General features: G+C 45.1%; 1 long non-coding RNA gene across 1 annotated transcript; it reads right to left on the minus strand.

Annotated features, from left to right (window-relative positions):
- Nucleotides 1-208: 208 nt before the first annotated feature.
- On the minus strand, nucleotides 209-1,547 carry LOC135078398 (uncharacterized). Its single transcript, XR_010258590.1, has 2 exons — nucleotides 1,339-1,547; nucleotides 209-1,255 (listed from the first exon to the last, which is right to left on the minus strand). It is a non-coding gene; the product is annotated as an uncharacterized LOC135078398 (long non-coding RNA).
- Between the last annotated feature and the right edge of the window lie 6,486 nt (nucleotides 1,548-8,033).

Here is an 8,033-nt window from a genome sequence, read left to right on the forward strand (position 1 = left end):
TCGCTGGTTCCGATTTTTGCCATGTTGGAAACCATATAGTTGAACGATGGTAGCGCCCCGCTGTCATTGAGTTTGGTGGGACAGTTCAGCTTGGGTCATCTATAATATTGTTTAATTTCTTTTAGGAGGTTAAATGGCTTTTGTCATATTTTTATGTAGGGTTAAACGGTAAGCGGTTTAAGTTTCGTTTTGTTGGAAATGAATTACATTATGTTAATTAAAAACTTATCTTTATTACTAATAAAAACTTCAAAAATAGTCATATTATGATTGAATATTCATCAGATTCAATAAATTATTATCAAATATAAAAAAATCTTATTCCACTATAGTGGAGGAGGCTCATAGTCCAGCAGTGGACTGTAAAGGGCTGTTGATGATGATGATAAAAAAATCTTAATTATTTTAAAATATAATTGATTCGTCAAATAATTCCTTATGACAAAACTATACAATATACAATATCATTTTTACAATTAATTAAAGGAAGAGGGTTAATTCTATTGCTGAAATGCAACAAGTGACTGAATTTGTTCCAGCGTTTCTTCTCAGCACTTGCCAATGTTCGTGTCGAAGCGCTGGTAGGGCTCAAAAGATAAGGAGACATGTTAAGTGGACTACCTTTCCCCATAAGGACTACCTTTTCTTTTTTTATTATTTACTATATTTTGACTTTCATAAGTGCCACATTGAACAAATATTTTTAATTTTGATTTAGACTTTCTATAAGAGACCGAAATCCGAGGATAAATACCTTTTCATACTTCATCAGCAATCGGTCATTGAAGTATAGGGTTGTTTTTGTTTAATAATTTGATATTGGTCCTATAGAATAAGTAGTTCCGGTTGAGCAGTGGAATCAACCCTTTTCGTTTAATCAAGCAATCGCTGTCTATTTATACCATAAAAATATGATTTATATTTTTTTTACATAACATCACCAATATAATATGTGCATCAAAGTGACAGTCACAGCACTTGGGTCCACATATGAACTAACTGTAATGGCGGCGCGAGTCCGGCTCCTGCGTGAGGAGCCTTCGGTTTGGCGTCGGAGCTTTGGCTTGAGTGCGGGGCGCGGGGCCAGCGAGGCGGGGCCCCTGGACGCTAGTCGTTGGCGGCGAGCGCGCGGCAGGCGGCGTCGGCGGCGCGCTCCAGCGACAGCGTGCGGCCGGGCTGCGGCGCCGTCTCGTTGCGCCAGCGGGACACGCGCAGCGAGCGGTCGCCTTGCACCGACTCGAGGTGGCACTCCTTCCTGGAACGCGAAGCGGGAGACGCTACATCATCCGCGTCGACCGCGTTTGAAACGAACGACCGACGATTCCGACGCGAACTCACCTCAGGTCGTAGTCGTCGAGCTTGACGCGGACGCAGAGCGCGACGGCGTCGTAGAAGTCGAGGTCGGCGGCGATGCGCAGGCGCGGCTCGGCGGCGGCGGCGGCGACGGCGCGCGCGCGGCCCCACGCCGTCCGCAGCGCCAGCGACACGTGCGCCGCGCCGCCCGCGCGCAGCTCCAGCCCGGCGCGCGCGTTGCGCGACCACAGCGACACCTGACGATGCGTTTTCGGCAAAACGAACATTAAAATAAAGAGATCAGATCGAACACGGGACGAATGCAGGTTCGGATGGAACGCTCCCGGGTCACCTGCGCGTGCGCGTCGAGCGCGAGGGCGGCGGCGCGGCGGTGGGCGGCGGCGAGGCGCAGGCCGCCCAGCGGCAGGGCGGCGGCGGCGTCGCGCAGCAGCAGCGCGCGCAGCACGGGCGTGGGCGCGCTGCCCGTGCCCGCCCACACGTGCCCCAGCAGCTCCGCCTGCAAGCGCGCTCCGTTAGACGCGTAGTGACAGTATGCAACGATACGAGACATCGAAAAATCAGACTTCCCGGACGTCGGTCGAAGGCACGTTATGATATAGTGATGAGACAATATACAGGGTGGAAACGATAAGTGATCTCACTCGAATATTTCTAAACTATACAAGATATCCAAAAACTGATTACTGATCCTGAAAGTGCTTTCCGAGCTCTATCCAACGGTACCAATAATAGGTTACAAAATAAAGTGGATCTATCCGAAAACTAAATGTTTCCGGCTTCCATACATTTAGTAAAACCACAATATCAAAAACTATACAAGATATCCAAAAACTGGTTACTGATCCTGAAAGTGCGTCCCGAGCTCTATCCAACGGTACCAATAATAAGTAACAAAATAAACTGGATCAATCCGAAAATTCAATGTTTCCAGCTTCCATACATTTAGTACTGCCACAGTCATGGCACTCATGTCTTGATAAAATTATAGCAAGTAAAGCCTAAAACCAATGTTTTCCATGAATGATTTTAAAAATAAGAATGAAATTTACGAGTTCATTTTAAGTGTTTATAATTTAATAAAAAAAATATTGTGTGGCTGGCATACATTTAGTATGGAGGCTGAAAACATTGAATTTTCGGATAGATCCAGTTAATGCTGTAACCTATTACTGATACCGTTTGAAAGAACTCGTGAAGCACTTTCAGGATCAGTAACCAGTTTTTCAAAATTTTGTATAGTTTAGAAATAATCGAGTGAGATCACTTATCGTTTCCACCCTGTATAACTTAGCTCTCTCCCGGTAAAAAGTTGAAGTATCTGTTTACTGCTTAATATTCTGCTATTTTGGTATGGCTTTAGTAGGTATTTTCTGTATTGTTTTAACTTTTTTCATATATTGTAGTTATACTGCATGCTAAATAATTTGTTTTGGATTGTATCTTGATATGCTATTTGTGAAAACTAGTAAGGCATTTTTGATCTTAACCGCCTCATCTATTAATAATACATATATGCTGTTTGTTTTCCATAAAATAAATATACAGGGTGTTTCATGTAAGGTGTCAATCCGAAAGCAGATGATAGGAGATAGAACTAAACCTATCGATTTCACCCCCATGTACTATGTTCTACGATTTTTCGTAGTTTAGAAGTTATCGTACACAAGCTTACACTGTGAAGTCTTTTTATTAATTTACTTTAAGAAATGATCTCTAAAACAAAATATCTTAAATTGGCGCTGTATAATGCTGGATCTTTGGGAACCGGTCATGATGACTTTATCGTGGCAATGAAAAGGTTTGACGCGGATGTAGTTGCTATAAACGAGACTTGGCTGCCGGCTGGCCAGGAGGCGCGTGCGCCTGTCGTGCCAGGGTACAAGCTGCGCAACGCCCCACGCCCGCGACACATGCGTGGCGGTAGGGGCGGTGGCGTCGGGTTTTATGTCAAGCGGGATCTACGCGTGCGCTTTTTGAAGCACCCCGTCGCAGATATTGAACAATTGTGGTTGTCAACACAGGTGAATGGCTTCCGTGTTGTAATCGGGACGGCATATAGACCTCAATGGGTTAACGAGGATACATTTCTTGATGCACTGACGGAATCAGTGGTTTCCCTCGCGAACCACGATTGCCTTGTTCTGTTGGGAGACTTTAATATTAATTTACTAGATAATAGCGATAGTAGGGTTTCCAAATTGGAGGGTTTTCTTCAGTATTTGGACCTAAAGCAGGTCGTGCGGGAACCAACACATCTATCCGCTAACTCCGACACACTTATAGATTTGGTCTGTACAAACTGTAAAATACGAGATGTTTTTGTTTCTAACATTACCGGGTCCATCGGCCACAAAATGGTTAATGTCATTCTTTCACTGAAGAAACTTAAGGTCCCCGCAAAGGTGATAACATTTAGACCTATAAGGGATATTGACTTGGCTCAGTTTGAGATTGATTTGTCCGCGATAGACTGGGAGGAGGTGTCAAGTATCCCTAGTGTGGAAGATATGGTTAGCGAATTTAACGACCGGCTTCTCTCTCTTTTCGATATTCACGCGCCGCTAATTACGAGAAAGATCAAACCGGCTCAATCGCTGCCGTGGATAACGAACATGATCAAATTTATGATGAACCTTCGTAATGAGGCATATGAAAAATATCGACGCACAAAATCTATAGTACATAAGAAATACTATAAAGATCTTAAAGCCATTGTTTCCACTAGCATTTATAATGAAAAACGCGCTTATTTTAATCATTTTGTTAATAAAAATGTCAGCAATGGTAAAGCATTTTGGCGAAATGTAAAGGAAAAGGTACTGTTGAGCGCCGATGAAAGCGATTGCTTGCCGGAATGTTTCGATAACGCTAACAACATTAATTCTCATTTCTTAAATGTACCTGGGACCAATACCATTTCAATTTCTCAATTGTCATATTTTGTTCATCATCGCTTTGACGATTCCAAGCCACCATTCACGCTGTGTCCTGTTAGGGAGTTTGAGGTAGCAAAATATATTGGCGCCATTAAATCTAATGCAATTGGTAGTGACGGCATTAGCAGGGACATGATCGTGCTTACTCTACAGCAATCGTTACCTGTTATTACCAGTATTATCAATAGCTCAATAGCGACAGGGGTATTTCCTCATCAATGGAAAAGTGCACTGATAACCCCATTGCCGAAAGTCGATCACCCCGCCGAACTAAAGGACCTTCGACCGATAAGCATTCTTCCATTTCTATCAAAAATATTGGAAAAGGCAATACACGCGCAACTGGTTAAATACATAGAAGGCAATAGGCTCCTTCCGTCCCATCAATCTGGTTTCCGAAAAGGCCGTGGTACTGTCACGGCACTTCTCGATGTGACGGATAATATACTTGCCGATCAGGATGATGGACGGGGCACTTTGATGGCACTGCTGGATTTCTCACGTGCATTCGATAGTATAAGCATCCCATTGCTTCTTGCCAAGATGTCTTACTATGGTTTCGACACTCATACAGTTACATGGTTTGCGAGCTATCTGAGTGGCCGGCATCAATCGGTCAAACTTCGAAAGGAAGACGGTTCATACTCGATTTCGGAGCCCAGTGTGGTCAATCGTGGGGTTCCTCAGGGTTCTATATTGGGTCCACTCTTGTTTATTTTATATAGTGCAGACCTGGCACATGTAATCAAACACTGCAAATACCATTGTTATGCAGACGATGTTCAACTTTATATCGCCAGTGACCCAACTGAGATACATGCTGCCTCACGCGCACTGAACGATGATTTGGACGCTATTGCTATCTGGTCAAATGACAACGCTCTGTCACTGAATCCGACTAAGTCTAAGCTTATGGTTCTTGGTTCGTCAAAGTTGACTGAAAGGATTGTGAACGCTGATCCTGTAGTAAAAATTATGGACACAGTTATTGAGATGGTTAAGGAAACGAGAAATCTGGGCATCGTTTTTGACGCTGGTTTGCGCTTCGAGAGCCATGTGCTGGGTCTCGTCAGAAGCTGTTTCTATCGACTGAAGATTTTATACAAGGTCCGTAATCTTTTGTCTGAAAAGTCGCGTATCGTACTCTGCGAATCGCTGGTATTGTCACGACTTAATTATGGTGACCTCGTGTACGGGCCACGCCTCTTGAGTAAAACGAAACGCATGATACAACGTGTGCAAAACGCATGTGCCCGTTTTTGCTTTAATATACCTCCACGAACACATGTATCACCGTTTCTAAATGGTGCGTCCATGCTGAATATGGAATCCCGCAGAAGGCTACATATGGCCACCCTTATGTTCGATCTCGTTTCGCTAGAAAGTCCCGAGTACCTGCATGCTAAACTGAGGTTTTCTGATTTCCATAGGCGTTACGGGCCTGGTCTGCCCAGATCTGCCCGTGTACCCCTAGCGATGCACAAGCACAGAACTGTAGGTTTCACAGGCAGTTTCCGCTACCAGGCTACTAAGTGTTGGAACAATATACCACCTCCAATAAGAGCAGCCAAATCAAAGCATGCATTTAAGACTCTGCTTAAATCTGCATTATTGGAGTCGCAAAAACCTGTAACCTGATTGCGCCTTGGTAGTGGTTTCTGATCTGGTCCAGTGGTTTCATGCGTGGTTGTTTTGTTGAACCCTGGCATAATTTGCATAATTTTTATTTTTATATTATTTTTATCAGTGTATTTTCTCCTTTCCTCTTTATCATAAATATCTTAATCTATTTAGTTATATTTATGTACTTAAACTCACCACACCCCAACCGTCACGTTGACGTGTTACGCGCGTTCTTTCGTCCTTAGGCTGTAGCTGAAAATCAGTGGTTTGCTTTTAAGTAAACCAATTACTGAGCTATTGCCGTTTTGCATTGCTGCGACACACATTTCTGTATAAAGTGTGTACCTATATTGTATGTCATAATGATTTTTTTTTCTTTTTATTTCTGTCTTACCATACCATGTCATATTGTCCTGAGGGTACTATTTTGTCCTACTTTTGGTACTTTCTGTTTGTAATGTGTGTTTCTGTTATGCAAATAAACGTTTTATCTATCTATCTATCTATCGTTAATTTTATGATTTTAAAAATTGTATGACATGGTAGGTTTAATTTTTTTTATGTTTCTAGCAAAAATTTTGTATATTACATCAAAGGTAGGATAGGTGATTATTTTTGTCAAATATCTGCCATTAATAACAAATCTGTCCAAAAAAAAACTTTAAAAATCACAAAATTAACGATAACTTCTAAACTACGAAAAATCGTAGAACATACATGTTGGTGAAATCGATAGGTCTCATCCTTACCTATCACCTGCCTTCGGCTTGACACACGAAACATTCTGTACAAAGTGACGTATCTAACATTTGATTGAGTGGTAATAAATCGGATTCAACACGAGTGACATCTTTAACGAGTCTCGTCCCGTGCACAACACACCTGGCCGCGGAACAGGTCGACGGGCGGCAGGCGCGCGCCGTCCACCGCCAGCGCCAGCGTGGCCGCCGGCTCCGGCGCCTCCTCGCCCTCGTACAGCCGCTCGCCGCCGCCGCCGCCGCCGCCCGCCACCGCCTCCAGCCCGCGCGCCCACACCTCCACGGCCAGCAGCTCGGCGTCGTCCGCGCCCAGCAGCCTCACCACGCTGCGCCGCAGCAGCCCGCCCGCCGCCACCTGCAGCGACTCCAGCGCCGCGCCCGCGCCCGTGTCGCGCCGCAGCACCGCCGACGTGCCGGCCGGCGCGCGCGCGTGCCACGAGCGCAGCTCGCGCGGCAGCCGCGGCAGCAGCTCGCGCAGCGCGGCGTGGCGCGGCGCCAGCTGGTGCAGGCGCTGCCACAGCACGCGGCGCAGCTCGGCCGGGCCGCGCCGCTGCAGCTCCAGCGCCACGCCCAGCAGCGCCGCCGGCCGCTCCGCGCTGCGCCGCACCAGCAGGTCCAGCGCCGCCGCGCGCACCTCCAGCGGACGACCTGCGCGACGTGCGAGGTTACGTTAGTGAACACCGAAAAGCGCGCGGGCGCCGGTCGAGTCGAATGCCTATTTTGTGGATCTCGGCAAAAAACTGTACGACTTCGACCGCATTCCGCGACCCCATATTCGAACGTTCTTTACGCGTGAAGGCGAAAAAGGAGGTATCGAACGAACGAGTCACGCCCCGAATCGTATTGACTGTCCCAGATGCGATCGTTTAAATACGGATAAGACCATGACATGAGTTTATTTTTACTTTACCCAACCGTGCAACATACGCAAGGAAATCAACATTTTACGTAGCAACAACATGAGTCAAATCACGAAAAGGCGTATCTAACAAAATGGCGATATTGAGTTAAACACACATGTTATTAAAAACGTGCAGTTTATAATCTCACAAAAAAATCCTAACTGAAAATTATTTTGTCAGGAGGCCAGTATTGACAATAAATAAATAAAAAAAAAAAAAAAAAAAAAAAAATATCTTTGGACAATCTCACACAGCGCCATCTAGCCCCAAAGTAAGCAATTAATATGCTTGTGTTATGGGTGCTAGCTTAACGGATATACTACTTACATACTTTTTTTTTTTTTTTTTTAAATACATACATATTATACATAGTAACACCCAGACCCGTCACAGAAATTAAAATTCATCATTTCAATTTCTGTCCGGCCGGGAATCGAACCCGGGACCTCTCGGCATAGTAGTCCGTTCTGAACCACTACACCAAACGGCCGACAATAAAG

This window comes from Ostrinia nubilalis, chromosome 15, assembly GCF_963855985.1.
Source record: "Ostrinia nubilalis chromosome 15, ilOstNubi1.1, whole genome shotgun sequence".
NCBI classification, from domain to species: domain Eukaryota; kingdom Metazoa; phylum Arthropoda; class Insecta; order Lepidoptera; family Crambidae; genus Ostrinia; species Ostrinia nubilalis.